This window comes from Pristiophorus japonicus, chromosome 9 (genome assembly GCF_044704955.1).
Source record: "Pristiophorus japonicus isolate sPriJap1 chromosome 9, sPriJap1.hap1, whole genome shotgun sequence".
Classification (NCBI taxonomy): Eukaryota; Metazoa; Chordata; class Chondrichthyes; family Pristiophoridae; genus Pristiophorus; species Pristiophorus japonicus.
The window spans coordinates 38,155,514-38,171,353 of record NC_091985.1 but is presented as its reverse complement, the minus strand read 5'-3'; the positions used below and the strand labels follow the sequence as shown (position 1 = coordinate 38,171,353).

The 15,840-nt window shown below is 43.4% G+C and overlaps 1 protein-coding gene across 1 annotated transcript in view; it reads right to left on the bottom strand.

Moving 5' to 3' along the window:
• Window positions 1–15,840, bottom strand: part of ryr2a (ryanodine receptor 2a (cardiac)) — a 924,147-nt gene that overhangs the window by 827,643 nt on the left and 80,664 nt on the right. The window lies entirely within an intron of this gene.

Below are 15,840 nucleotides of genomic sequence, written 5' to 3'. Positions count from 1 at the left end.
CTTGGCTCCAGTGCCCAAAGAAGCTTCATGACCTCAGACCAAGGTTAGTGGATGCATCTTCAAAAGCCGTCTCCTACCAACTGCACGACTAGCCTCGCACATTGCTCAATGTAGGCCCCCCAACCACTCAACTACCAACAATCTGCACCAATCACGAGGCACATCTCCCATTCATAGCCTCAACTCACCCCCTTGGAGGAAATGGTGCAGGCCATTCTTGGCAGGCGCATGAGCCCTTGGCGGGGCTGAAAGGATAAAAGATGCTGGTATTCTCATATGTTATCCTCCTTCCGGCATGCACCTCGTGCTTTCCCACCCCCTGTCACCACAACTCCATCCTTGTGCCTTCCTCATTCCATACACCCAAGAAATGCAGCCTGCTCAGCCAGTGGGTGACCAAGAAGAGGGAGAGAAGAGTGCAGAAGAACAAGAAGATGACTGATTTGGCACTCCCAGCCACCAGCTCCTCAATGTCAACCAGCAAGGCCATTTGTGATGTCCCCCACAAAGTCAGCAGCCTTCCATCAGCTATGCTGCAGCCACTGGGGTAGCACTGCATGACATCATTAGCATTGGCAAGACACTCACTAAGAGAATGCATGCAGGTGATGAGTTGATTTCTTAATATCACATTGGATGGATAGACATATATAGTTGGATTGGAAAGTTTGCTTTGTGGTGGTTTTTATTTCACCATTGTGGACAATAGTCAGTAACAGGTGGAAGGTAAGGTATGGGACTAATGTTGAAAGGGGAATTGGGATTGTGGGGTTGTGGTCACAGGGACTGCAGGCAGATGATTCCATCCGGATATCCCCGCCCCAAAGGGATGCATCCTTCCGTCTGCTTCCTCCTCTTCTGCTTCTTCCTTTTTGGCCTCCTCCTCTTCTGTGTCTTCCTCTTCCCTCTGTGAGCGGATGCTGTAAATGTGGAATGCCAGCATAAAATGCTGGAAATACTCAGCTGGTCAGGCAACATCTCGACCGGAAATGTGAACTCTGTTTTTCTCTGACCTGCTGAGTATTTGCAGCACTTTCTGACTTCTCAAAGGCTTTCATTTACCATCCGAGCCGTTGCAAGCATCCAGCAGTACTCCATATACACTTTAGAAACTTTTAACATCTATTGCAGCAAGCTACAACTTCGATAAAATCAACAAAAAAGTCCAGAAACTTAATATAAACTTAACTGAAAGATGTGTGTGTCCCTTTAAGAGGTGTTGACATCACCACTGTAAGCCTACCTGGACGCCAGGTAAACCTGTATGCTTAGGACCCAGTGCTGAATTCATTGACGTCACAACAGCGCCATTTTGTTTGGGATGGCGCTGCCGGTAAGGACCAAAACACTGTCTATCGCGGGACACGTCAGCAGCTGACGAAAGAGTGGCGGCCGACGTTTTAGAGCGGGGCTAAAGCCACGAATATCTGGCCCTATTGTACTTTTGGCAAGAATGGTGGAGGTGAACACTTTGGAATGATTTAAGAAACAATTCGATACTACTGTGCGTGGAAATAGATTTATTTTGGATAGATGATTTCAGATGGCCCAATGGCAGTACACATCTGCAAGGATCTTGTGCTGCGGAGGTGGGGCTCAGCACCTATTCCAGCAGAGGTTACTGGATGATGATCTCCCAAGAGATGGAACTTTGCTAATTTTGCCGGAGATGCTATGACCAACTGTAGCATTCTTACTGCTAATTTGGCTTAACGCAGCTTATTCAGTCGAGACTGGTGATCAAACCTGAGATTTTCTTGGACTGTACGGCATTGGATCTCACCAAGCAATGTATTTACCCACTGAGGCATCAGTGGAACAAGAAATGGATGCACTGTGGTTGTGATTTTTGTAAACTACAAAATCCTCTACGCAGGAAGAATGTTCCCGATGTTGGGGAAGTCCAGAACCAGGGGTCACAGTCTAAGGATAAGGGGTAAGCCATTTAGGACCGAGATGAGGAGAAACTTCTTCACCCAGAGAGTGGTGAAGCTGTGGAATTCTCTACCACAGAAAGTTGTTGAGGCCAATTCACTAAATATAATCAAGAAGGAGTTAGATGAAGTCCTTACTATTAGGGGGATCAAGGGGTATGGCGAGAAAGCAGGAATGGGATATTGAAGTTGCATGTTCAGCCATGAATTCATTGAATGGCGGTGCAGGCTCGAAGGGCCGAATGGCCTACTCCTGCACCTATTTTCTATGTCTATGTTTCTATGTTAACAGGCCCTGAGCTTCCCCAAATAAATATTTAGTGGGCATTAGTAATTTTGCTGATAACTGTTCCTTTTTATTTTACTGCACATTAAAAATATGCACTTTCATTTTGTTGGAAGTTGTTGAACACTACAAATTAAATCAAGTTTTGATAGCACTGCAAACAATTACCCAGAATGCGCTGCATGAAGGCATCGCTGGGTACAGTGCTAGGGAGCAGATTTCCCCTAAACAGAGCTGCACATGTTCCACGACAGACTCATGAGTACATTTCAGTGCTATTTCTTAATTAAGGTTGAGATCTTTTTTTTAAAACTTTATGCAGGTTTGATTTATAGCTGAAGATCCAATGCAAAATTTTACATCAAACTTCAATTCTTAAATAATTAGTGTTCTGTATCATAATAATAAAAGAGAATTACAGGTTAATTGGTCCGAAGCAAAGAAAAGATTGTCTTCTTGAAGAAATCTCTGCAGGAAGATATAGGAAATCTTAGAAGATGTCTGGAGAAACTGCAGTGCAAGATAGGTCAGTGCAGCTCCTCCTGGATGCTTCTCTAAAAACACCTGATAAATAATTCAGTTAAAAATATCTGCAGGGCTGCTGAAAATCGCTCAGCTGAATCCAGCCCTGTAAAACAAAATGCATTGTTCTAGCAAGTGTATCCAAACCCAAATGATTAGCAGCCATCATTTCTCATCACCGCTTCTGCATTCTGGGGAATTGTGAAGTTAGGTTGTCAGTTATCTCACAAAAAGATTTTTAAAAACACTTGCCTGCTACACATTGATTGTAAGTCGGCAGACAAAGTGGTTGAAATTGCTCTGTTTAGCGATGCCCGTTAGCGCCTCCAGGGGGCGCGAAACAGTTTTCGCCCAGGGGTAGCGCTACAGGCTCCCACGAAATTGCACGGAGTTAGCGGAGGCACTGGCACGGTGGCGGCGCACCCCACCCGTAGCGCCCCGGGCCGTCACACAACCGCCGATGACATCAGATTTAGAGTCATGCGTGCGCCAGTGCAACACTTGCTCTCAACTGAGAATGCACCCAGAGATGCACTGCTATGTTTGTGGTCGTGGCCCTCCAAACCATGGTCTAGGATCCACGTTGACTTTGTGGGCCCATTTCTAGGCAAAATGTTCTTGGTTGTTGTGGATGCTTATTCAAAATGGATTCAATGTGTAATAATGTCTGTAAGCACGTCCACCGCCACCATCGAAAGTCAAGAGCCATGTTTGCCACGCACGGCCTGCCTGATGTCCTAGTCAGCGACAATGGGCCGTGTTTCACCAGTACTAAATTCAAGGAATTCATGACCCGCAATGGGATCAAGCACGTCATATATGCCCCGTTCAAGCCCGCATCCAACGGCCAGGCAGCACAGGCAGTTCAGACCATCAAGCAAAGCTTGAAACACGTGTCGGAAGGCTCCCTGCAGACCCGTCTGTCCCGAGTCCTGCTCAGCTACCGCACCAGACCCCACTCACTCGCCGGGGTTCCCCCAGCCGGGCTGCTCATGAAAAGGGCACCTCAAAACAAGGTTCTCTCTTGTCCACCCTGATCACGTCGAGGGCAGGCGGCATCAACGAAGTATGTACCATGATCACGCAAATCTGTCACGCGATATTGAGGTCAATGATCTTGTGTTTGTGCTCAATTATGGACATGGTCCCAAATGGCTCACTGGCACGGTCATAGCCAAAGAAGGGAGATAGGTGTTTCAGGTCAAATTGGTCAATGGACTAACATGCAGAAAGCATTTGGACCAAAACAAATTGCGGTTCACTAACAGCTACGAGCAACCCGAAGAGGACATCACCAACTTCGACCCTCCAACACGCACACAAGTGGCAACCGACATCATGGTTGACCACGGAGCTGAACTCACCATCCCCAGCAGCCCAGCAAGGCTGGCTGCTCAGCAGCCCAGTGAAGAACCAACCAACTCACCCCCACCTGCATTTGTACCGAGACGATCGACAAGGGAGCGAAAAGCCCCAGATCGTCTCACCCTGTAAATAAGTGTACTATTGACTTTACGAAAGAGTGATGTTATATATTTAACCCTTGGCAACCTGTATCACACCACCACCAGGGGGCCTACCTGTTGGAGTCCCAAGGGATCCCAGCATCCTTTGGGAGCACAGTATATAAGCAGGCCACCCACGCGATACCTGCACTCTGGAGTCTAATTAAAGGAGCTAAGATCACACTTATTCAATGCTCACAGTACTCAGTTTCATCCTTTATTATGAGCGTAACATCACCAATACCCTGTACAGTTGTAGCAGGACTTCTCTGATTTTATACTCTATTGCCCTTGCAATAAAGGCCAACATTCCATTTGCCTTCCTGATTATTTGCTGTACCTGCATACTAACTTTGTGTGTTTCATGCACAAGACCCCCAAGGTCCCTCTGTACTGCAGCACTTTGCAATTTTTCTCCATTTAAATTATAATTTGCTTTTCTATTTTTTCTGCCAAAGTGGATAACCTCATGTTTTCCCACATTATACTCCATCTGCCAAATGTTTTCCCACTCACTCATCCCTTTGCAGATTTTTTGTATTCTCCTCACAATTTGCTTTTCCACCCATCTTTGTATCATCAGCAAACTTGGTAACATTACATTCAGTCCCTTCATCCAACTCATTAATATAGATTGTAAATAGTTGAGGGCCAGCACCGATCCCTGCGGCACCCCACTAATTACTGTTTGCCAACCAGAAAATTACCCATTTATCCCGACTCTCTGTTTTCTGTTAGTTAGCCAATCCTTAATCCATGCTAATATATTACCCCTAACCCATGAGCTTTTATCTTGTGTAGTAACCTTTTATGTGGCGCCTTATCGAATGCCTTCTGGAAATCCAAATACACCACATCCACTGGTTCCCCCTTATCCACCCTGCTCATTACATCCTCAAAGAACTCCAGCAAATTTGTCAAACATGATTTCCCTTTCATAAAACCATGCTGACTCTGCTTGACTGTATTATGCTTTTCCAAATGTCCCGCTACTGCTTCCTTGATAATGGTCCAGCATTTTCCCAACGACAGATATTAGGCTAATTGGTGTATAGTTTCCTGCTTTCTATCTGCCTCCTTTTTCAAACAGGGGCGTTACATTTGCGGTTTTCCAATTCGTTGGGACCTCCCCGGAACCCAGGGAATTTTGGTAGATTACAACTAATGCATCCACTATCTCTGCAGCCACTTCTTTAAGGACCCTAGGATGCAAGCCATCAGGCCCAGGGAACTTGTCCGCTTTTAATCCCATTATTTTACCTAGTTCTACTTCATTAGTGATAGTGATTGTATTAAGTTCCTCCCTCCCTATAGCCCCTTGATTATCCCTACTGGGATGTTTTTAGTGTCTTCTACTGTGAAGACCGATACAAAATATTTGTTCAAAGTCTCTGCCATTTCCCTGTTCCCCATTATTAATTCTCCAGTCTCATCCTCTAGGGGACCAACATTTACTTTAGCCACTCTTTTCCCTTTTATGTACCTGTAGAAACTCTTACTATCTGTTTTTATATTTCGTGCTAGTTTACCTTCATAACCTATCTTCCCTCTATTATTTTTTAAGTCGTTTTTTGCTGGCTTTTAAAGGTTTCCCAATCCTCTGGCCTCCTACTAGCTTTGGCCATATTGTATGCCCTTGTTTTCAATTTGATACCATCATTTATTTCCTTTGTTAGCCACAGATGGTTATCCCTTCTCTTACAGCCTTTCCTTCTCATTGGGATATATTTTTGTTGAGACTATGCTTGCACCCATGGATTTCCCACGGGTTGAACTTCTGATCTTATAAGTGCTGTCAGGTGTAAACAATAGAGGGCAAGTGCTTCTGCCACGTGGTGTCTGAGAACTTATGTGCACGAGAAGTGTCAGCTCCACTTTGTGTAACAACACGCACTGATTTAAGCTAGAATTAGCAAAGACCGGAAACAGATCACCTGATTTCCCTCTTGGTTTGAAAAAGGTAGTTGCCACAGCACGAAAAAAATGTATATTTCATGTTTTAATTGTTCTAGAGGGCTTTAAAATTCTGAAGGGGTTTGATAGGGTAGATGTAGAGAAAATGTTTACACTTGTGCGGCAGTCCAAAACTAGGTGCTACAAATATAAGGTAGCTGCTGATAAATCCAATAGAGAATTCAGGAGAAACTTCAGAGAATGGACAGAATGTGGAACGTGCTACCACAAGGAGCAGTTAAGGCGAATAACATAGATGTATTAAAGGGAAAGCTAAATAAACACACGAGGGAGAAGGGAATAGAAGGATATGCTGACAGGGTTAAATGAAAAGGGGTGGGAGGACGCCAACATAGACCAGTCGGACCAAATGGGTTGTTTCTGTACTGTAGACTCTAAGGGTGAGAAATTGATGTCCTTACCGCCACCTGGTAGTGCCAACGATTCATGAAAAAATGGTGGCCGACGCTCTTGCACCAGCGGTCCCGGCCGTGGCTGTCATATTGGTAGCCACTTCAGTGTGGTGATGTCAGTCGGAATACAATGCCAACTTAAAGTTACCTACACAAACTTCGACCCAAGTGTTCAAGTCAGAGGTGGGTCTAAAGCATGCCAGGCTAACAGACACTGACAGGGGTGATATGTGCTGTAAAAGGGACACACACATCAATCAGGTAAGTATGAATGGAAGGGTTTGGATTGGATTCTTTTATTTTATTGAAGTGGTGGCTTGCTCCAATAGATGTGAAATGTTTTTATTAGGTGTTTTGGGAGTGCTGTTGGACGCTTGCAAGGGCTCAGCTGATAAGTGAACACCTTTGATAAGACAGAACATGCTCTGGGTACTCAGCAGGTCACGCAACATCCATGGAATTCATGTCTCAGGTCGACATGCTGCCTGACCAACTGAGTATTTGCAGCATTTTATGCTGTCATTTCACATTTACAGCGTCCGCTTGCAGAGGGAAGAGGAAGATGCCGAAGAGGAGCAATCAGACAGAAGGATGCAGCCCAGACAGCCCCTTTGTAGCTGGAATGTCCGGGATATAATCATTCACCTGCAAGCCCACTGGCTGGGTAGGATGCATTTCTTGGGTGTGAAATGAGGAAAGCACGAGGGTGGAGTTGTGCTGACGGAAGAGCGGGAAGTCTCGAGGTGCATGCCAGAAGGAGAACAACATACGAGGATACCCGCATCTTGTATCTATACAGCCCTGACGCTGACCAAGGGCTCAACCATGCCCCTGCCAAGAATGGTCTGCACCCTCTTCTCCAAGGGGGTGAGGTGATGCTAGAAATGGGAGATGTGCCTCGTCATTGGTGTAGATTGTTGATCAGTGAGCGATTGGGGGTCCTGCATTGAGCAGTGTGAGAGGCTAGGGTGTAATTGGTAGGAGACATCTTTTGAAGATGCATTCACTTACCTTGACCAGTGGTCTGAGATCATGAAGCTTCTTTGGGCACTGGAGCTAAGTGATGGGGGTGACACTGCTGGCAATGACGGTTTTGGTAATGCACTCCCACATTGTTTTTTCTGGAGGGCCTCCTGGCCCCTGTGCGTAGAGAACCTCTCTTGCAGTGTTGACCCTCTGCACAAAGCTGGAATGCTGCGTGTGAGACCCAGGGTGCCCCTTTCCTGGCTTGATAAGCCATGTGTGTTAGTGCTGAGACAGTTTTCCCATTTGCTGAGTTTAGGAATGTAATTCAGCTTTATTGCTGAATATTGACATTTGCAAATTCTTTTAAATATTGATTATTTGTTAAAAGACAGAAAGGGCTGAAAAATGAATTGTAGCAGTGCGTTTTATTTTCCCTTGCTTCAATGTATGGTAGCATAGTGGTTATGTTACTGGACTAGTAATCCACGGGCCTGGATTAATGATCTAGGGCCGCGAGTTCAAATCCCACCACGGCAGCTGGGGAATTTCAATTCGGTTAATTAATACTGGAATTTTTTTTTTAAACGCTAGTCTCGGTGATGATAACCATGATTGTCATTAAAAACCCATCTGGTTCACTAATGTCTTTTCGGAAAGGAAATCTGCCGTCCTTACCTGGTCTGGCCTATATGTGACACCAGACCCACAGCAATGAGGTTGACTCTTAACTACCCCTCTGAAATGGCCCAGCAAACCACTCAGTTTTAACAAACTGCTACGACAAAGTCAGCACTGTGGGAGTACCTTCACAAAGACTGCAGCGGTTCAAGAAGGTGGCTTCTCGAGGGCATTTAGGGATGGGCAATAAATGCCGACCTTGCCAGCGACATCCACATCCCATGAACGAATAAATATAATGTGCATGGCCCTTTAAATCTCAGAGCTCCTCTTCGCAGCCTCACACACCGACACTAGGGGAAGCAGCAACACCGCACCAGCACAACAAATTGGTCCTGGATCTCTCGTGCAACGTCACCAGGACAGTGTCGCACCTAATGTTAGCACTGCGCCACTACCACCAGGATCAGGTTAGTTCATTAATTCTTGTAATATTAGAACCACTGGTACAAATTACATGGCTGAAAAATTCTAAACACCAAAATGTTTTGCTAGTAATTCCCTCCTTGACCTTCTCGACAACTCCGCAACCTTTGACATGGTCGACCACACCATTCTCCCCAAACACCTCTTGCCCATTGTCCAACTTGGTAGCACTGCCCTCAGATGGATTCACTCTTACCTATCCAACCACAGCCAACGCATCTCCAACAATAGTTTTCTATTCCCACCCTAACACAATTACCTCCAGAGACTACTCTATTCTTGGTCTCCTGCTCTTCCTAATCTAAATGTTGTCCCATTGGCAACATTATCCAAAGAAACGAGCCAGGAATTTCCTTGCAGCAGCTCCTGCTCTGCAACCTTAACTTCACCAGAACTGCAACAAAACCCCCTTTACGCGCATAAACAACGTTTCCGACACATTTCTGTCAAAACTACGGTGATGGAACTGGAGCAGCTCCAAGGAATATCCAGGCTATGGGATCAGCTTTAAAATGCATGCAGGTGACTACCTCTCCACCACCTGACTCGACCCCTCTACTGTCTCTGTGTTTTCTAACTGATTGTCCGACATCTAGTCGATGAGCCACAACTTACTGCAGTTTAACATTGAGAAGACCAAAGCCATCATCTTTGGCCCCGACTACAAACTCCATAACTACGCCACCAATTTCATCTCCCTTCCCCACCATTGTCTAAGGTTGAACCAGAATGGTTGCAACCTCGGTGTCCTATTTGAGTCAGAGCTGAGTTTAGCGCTATATCATCTCCATCCGCCTACTTCCACCTCCGAACGTTGCCTGCATCAGCCCATTTGTTGCTCAAATCCTTATCCATGCCTTTGTCAACTCCAAATTGAACTATTCCAATGCTCCGATGGCCAGCCTCCTATCCTCCACCCTTCATAAACTGCAGCTAATTGAAAACTCACACACCAAGTCCTGCTCACCCAACACCTTGTTGACATACATTGGATCCCTCAACACCTCAAATTTAAAATTCTAATCCTTGTGTATAATATATTCATGGAGTAGCCCCTCCCTGTCCCTGTAACCTCCCCCAGCCCTCTAAGAATTCTGCGTTGCTCTAACTCTCGCCTTTCGTGCAACTCCCTTCCTTTCACTCCACCACTTACGGCAGTGCCTTCTGCCCTATCAGACGTTCGCTGTGGATTTTTCTTCTAAAACCTCTCTGCTTCTTCACCGGTCTCTCCTCCTTTAAGAACCTCCTCTTTAACCAAGCTTTTAGTCACCCCTAATAAGGGAGGGCATTGATGGCGAGGGAATAAAGAGTTAAAGAACAGGAGTTGTAAAAAGATGGTTCAAAATAAAGTGAGGGAAACTGCTATTTCAGATTTTCAGCATTGCAGTATTTTGCTTTTGTCCAGGAAAAATATACTCCGCTAAAAAACAAGGACAAGCTAAACACTAATGAGACACCATGGATGAATAAAGACATAAGGAAAAATGAAGATAAGGAAAGAGGCTAAGTACATGGACAGCAGGACAAGGGAGACTACGAAAAGATTAGGAGAGAAGTCAAAAAATACAATGAGGAAGGCAAAGAGGAACTATGAAGTTTTAGGAACATAAAACAAAATTGTAAAATATTTTACAGGCACATAGATAAAAAAATGGAAATCTGCCATGGGAATAGGCAGGGATGGGCAGGATAATATCACAGGCAGCAATAGAGAGATAGTAGAAATATTATATAATTACTTTGATTCAGTATTTACCAGGGAAACAGAACAGTTGGACATGGCATCGGATGATGAGATTAGTAATGAGAAAACAGCATTTAAAATAAAAGGGAGATATACTAAATAAACTAATCAAACTCAAAGAGGATAAAACCCCTAGTTTGGATGGATTACATCCGTGCATTTTAAAAGAATCTAGGGAAGGGATAGCAGAGGCATTACTACATTCTTTTCAGAATGGCAGGCAGTGACTAGTGGAGTGCCGCAGGGCTCAGTGCTGGGACCTCAGCTCTTTACAATACACATTAACGATTTAGATGAAGGAATTGAGTGTAATATCTACAAGTTTGCAGATGACACTAAACTAGGTGGTGGTGTGAGCTGTGAGGAGGACGCTAAAAGGCTGCAGGGTGACTTGGACAGGTTAGGTGAGTGGGCAAATGCATGGCAGATGCAGTACAATGTGGATAAATGTGAGATTATCCATTTTGGGGGCAAAAACACGAAGGCAGAATATTATCTGGATGGCGGCAGATTAGGAAAAGGGGAGGTGCAACGAGACCTGGGTGTCATGGTTCATCAGTCACTGAAAGTGGGCATGCAGGTACAGCAGGCGGTGAAGAAGGCAAATGGTATGTTGGCCTTCATAGCTAGGGGATTTGAGTATAGGAGCAGGGAGGTTTTACTGCAGTTGTACAGGGCCTTAGTGAGGCCTCACCTGGAATATTGTGTTCAGTTTTAGTCTCCTAATCTGAGGAAGGAAATTCTTGCTATTGAGGGAGTGCAGCAAAGGTTCACCAGACTGATTCCAGGGATGGCTGGGCTGTCATATGAGGAGAGACTGGATCAACTGGGCCTTTATTCACTGGTGTTTAGAAGGATGAGAGGGGATCTCATAGAAACGTATAAGATTCTGATGGGACTGGACAGGTTAGATGTGGGAAGAATGTTCCCGATGTTGGGGAAGTCCAGAACCAGGGGACATAGTCTTAGGATACAGGGTAGGCCATTTAGGACTGAGATGAGGAGAAACTTCTTCACTCAGAGAGTTGTTAACCTATGGAATTCTCTGTCGCAGAGTTGTTGATGCCAGTTCATTGGATATATTCAAGAGGGAATTAGATATGGCCCTTACGGCTAAGGGGATCAAGGGGTATGGAGAGAAAGCAGGAAAGGGGTACTGAGGGAATGATCAGCCATGATCTTAGTGAATGGCGGTGCAGGCTCGAAGGGCCGAATGGCCTATTTCTGCACCTATTTTCTATGTTTCTATATATTTAATAACTTACAACAAAAATTCTTTGTCAAAAATAGTTTTATTTTTCCTAGATCAAAAGGATGACGTTTAGTTAAAATGTTTTTTTTCTTCCCAACCATATCTAAGGATGGACAATAAATACAGCCTTGTCAGTTTCAACTACATCATGAAAATTAATAAATTACCAACATTTTAAGCAATTTTAAAAAATTAAGCTGGGAGACTACACAAACAGTGAACTTTACAGTATTTTATGAGATAATTTTTATTTGCTATGGAAAAATATTTATTAAAGACTATGGGTCAGAATTTCCATGGGTTGTCCCGATCTCCTACTGTAAGTTCATCAAATGATCACTGGAAACCTTGAAAATATGACACAAATGGGTGTTTACACCATTTCTCTGGGCTTCAACTAACCTTCTGCCAAAGTTGTAATGGGAGATCAGGAAAACCCCTGTGGAAATTCTATTCCTATATTTGGCTAATTTTCCTGGATCTCCGCTGCCCCAGATAACGACCACATACCACATGCAGCAAAACCTGGGCAACATCCAGGCTTGGGCTGATATGTGGCAAGTAACATTAGCACCACACAAGAGCCAGGCAATGACCATCAACAAGAGAGAGCCTAACCATCTCTCCTCGAGATTCAAGGGCATGATCATTGCCAAAACCACTACCATCAACATGCACGGGGTCCTGAAATTCAACTGGACCAGCCACAGAAATGCAGTGGCTGCTACAGCAGGTCAGAGGTATGCTGCGGTGAGTGAATTAACATTCTAATAAAATAACAAATACCTGATAACATTCTAATCATGTTTGTTTTGAAGGCTCTGCTTCAACCTACAACAGGAATATGCAGCAGCAATGATATATATAGTAATCAATATATTTGTTACATTTCTTTTAAAACAAAAGCTATTAAGTCTAGCAGTTTACAGTATAGAATCAGTTGACTTTCCGTAGCTGTAGCTATTTCAGGTGTTTATCTTATGAAAGTGTATAAGCTTCATAGGCACATTCTATAAAGTTCTAATAGTCAAAATTCAGACGTAAAATATATCTGTGCACAATCAAGAATCCTCTGCCCAAAAAAAATCACCTTTTTGGTTATGACTATTATACAACACTATTTGAGTTATATTTTGAAATTCTCTAACTGGAGAACAGGCTGGGTGGTAGAGCCGGGATACTCAATGGGCACACAAACTCAGATTAGTGGGGGCCCACAATTGTCGGTAAAATAGAAGCAAGGCAGACCTGGTCATGGACATGGAGTGAAAGGGCATAAGGTTTAGAGGTAGAGTCGGCCCCGAATGGGACCCCTGCTTCTCAGGACCAACAGGGAAGGGGCAAGGAATTGTGGAACAAAATATAGTTGGAGGGAAGCAAGAAAGTGTGAATTTATAAACTTCAAATTTTCAAAAAAGTTATCTTTAAGCTTTAAAGTAGCTTATCTGAAGGGAAAAATTACTTCGAAAGAAAAACAAGATTAATGCAGAACTGTGAGATTACGTTCACAAATCTGCTCCACCTGATAACTTAGTAATTGTGGCAAGTTTCCATAAGCAAATGTGACAGGAATTTAAATAAAAAAACATGACAACAGTAAGTCAAGATAAGCATGCAGACAGATGCAAGATTTTTAATAAGTTATTGATACATTCTGGTCATTTATCTTATTGCTGTTTGTGGGGCCTGTCACATTTCCCAACATTACCAGAGTGACTACAATTGAAAAGTACTTCATTGGCTGTGAAGCCATTTGGAATGTTCTGTGCTCCTGAAAGACACTGCATCAAAGCAAATACCTCCTTTGGTACATGGAATCGATTCCAAGGCAGGAATCTATCTCTGGGTTCAGATAAAGTTGTATTATATTGTCTAAATCTTTTAATTACATTGTCAGAATGCTGTCTTGCAATTAGCTAAAGCTACCCAATATGCTACTCTTAATTACGTGTTACACCGAATCTCGGAGGCTTCAACAAGAATTGTAAAAGGAATATTTATGTTCTCTCTCACACTTGTTCTAGATACAAAGTTTTCCTGTGGCATGCATCATTCGAAAGTCACTGAAATTAAACATTGTCTTGTCTGCCAATTTTCTCTCAGTCCTCCTGACCTACAATAATTTTTTAATCCAGTTAATCAGTACTATACATACTGTGCAACTATATGCAGTAAATAAACTGAAATGGGGCCTTACATCAATCCACTTACATTATTTTATTTTTATTCCCTCAAGAATTTTATAATCCATCTTATTCAATATTACAGCACTTAAATCTAAACAAAGTCTTAAATATAGCACTAAACACACATATCATTCTTTAAGCCGTGCGCTGACTTCCAAATTAGTATATTGGTTAGTACTATTATGGCACAGGTCACTACACCTTCAAGTTTAAAGTTCACATGTTTATTTTGAAATTATTGAAAAAACAACTTGTATTTATATAGCGCCTTTAACATAGTAAAATGTCCCAAGGTGCTTCACAGGAGTGATAGAAACATAGAAAATAGGTGCAGGAGTAGGCCATTCGGCCTTCGAGCCTGCACCACCATTCAATAAGATCATGCCTGATCATTCACCTCAGTACCCCTTTCCTGCTGTCTCTCCATACTCCTTGATCTCTTACAAGACAAAAAATAAACTTGACACTGAGCCACATAAGGAGAAATTACAGTAGATGACCAAAAGCTTGGTCAAAGAGGTAGGTTTTAAGGAGCGTCTTGAAGGAGAAAAGAGAGGTTGAGAGGTAGAGGGGCGGAGAGGTTTAGGGAGGGAGCTCCAAGGCTGTGGGCATAAAAGCAATGTAAAATGTTGTATTTTCAGATAATAGTAATATTTACCAACCATGAAAATGTAGAGAAGTGAAATACAAGAGATAGTACTGATCATGTGTAAACTAAATACATGGAAGGAAACGAAAGCAGAAGATGGATACATTTTATGACCGTACTGCAGTTCTAGCTCTAGTTAGTTACAAGTTGTTTGGAGCTGACTGAAGAAAGTGCAGTTGAATGAGTAAAAATCCTTATTGTTTAATGGGTTGGATAATAAAAGCCGAATTTTCCCATTACGCATGCTTGAGAACTGGTCAGTCACTTAATGGTCATTATGTGCTTTCATTTATAAGTAGCTTTACAAAAGCGCAGCATTGTCTGTTTTATGCAAACATTTTTAAACGCCCTCATGTAAAAATATTGCAACCACCTGGTGCATCCTCCAATTAATCACAACGAATGTAAAAAGGATCATTCAATCGCTGACCTCAGTCTACCAATGGGGCTTGCACTCCATTTTTAAAAACAGTCAGCACCATTTTCTCAATTCTTCCACAAATACCTGTTCCATATTTGTGATGCAATGAATTGCAACAAATAAGGCTTTCTGAGCTGGAGGTTTTAAAACAAACTGCTCCTTGAAAAATAGGTCATGCACTTTCTTTGCATCCAAAAGAGGTTCTGCCACAAAGTTTCTCTCCAGCTGAGGATGACAGCCAATCTCTTCTCCAATCGGTATTTGTTTTGCACACTAAAATCCCAAATACAAATGACAGCCGATCCCAGAACTGATCGCAAGGTGTTGCCTTTGTAGTAATCATTAGTGTTAGTCTTACTACACCAGTGTTTAAATGGATCCATAAGCAAAAATGGATATGTCCCATTCTATACTTTATATTCTTGTATTTAAGAAGATTATGGCCTAGAAATTAGTCTCGGGCGATGGCGCAAAACGTGCGGTATCGAATCCGGAGATACACAGCACCGGAGGGCCGAAATTCGCTTTCTAATGCCACCCATTACCGCCGGAGAGGGGCGGCTAAGTACTTAGCGTCAGCGGCGACCATGTTCCTCAGCTCTCGTAAAATTTAGTTGGGTGATGAGGGAGGCTCTGCCACCACCCACATGATGATGTCATCGAGCGTGCAGCACTGCCGCCGCTGCTAAATTAGGCAAGTATGGTGGCCTTACCGGCAGGCACCCGTACAGCCTGGGAAAGCTGGTGGGACATTGGGGATCCTGGGGCGGTAGTGTCCAGGAATCAAGGTAAGTGGTTATGTTTATTTTTTTTAGGATCTATGTATTCATGGGACCAGTGGGTGTGGGTGAGGCAAATTATCGGTAACTTTTCTTTTCATTTTTTTCCACTCACATGCCGGTAGC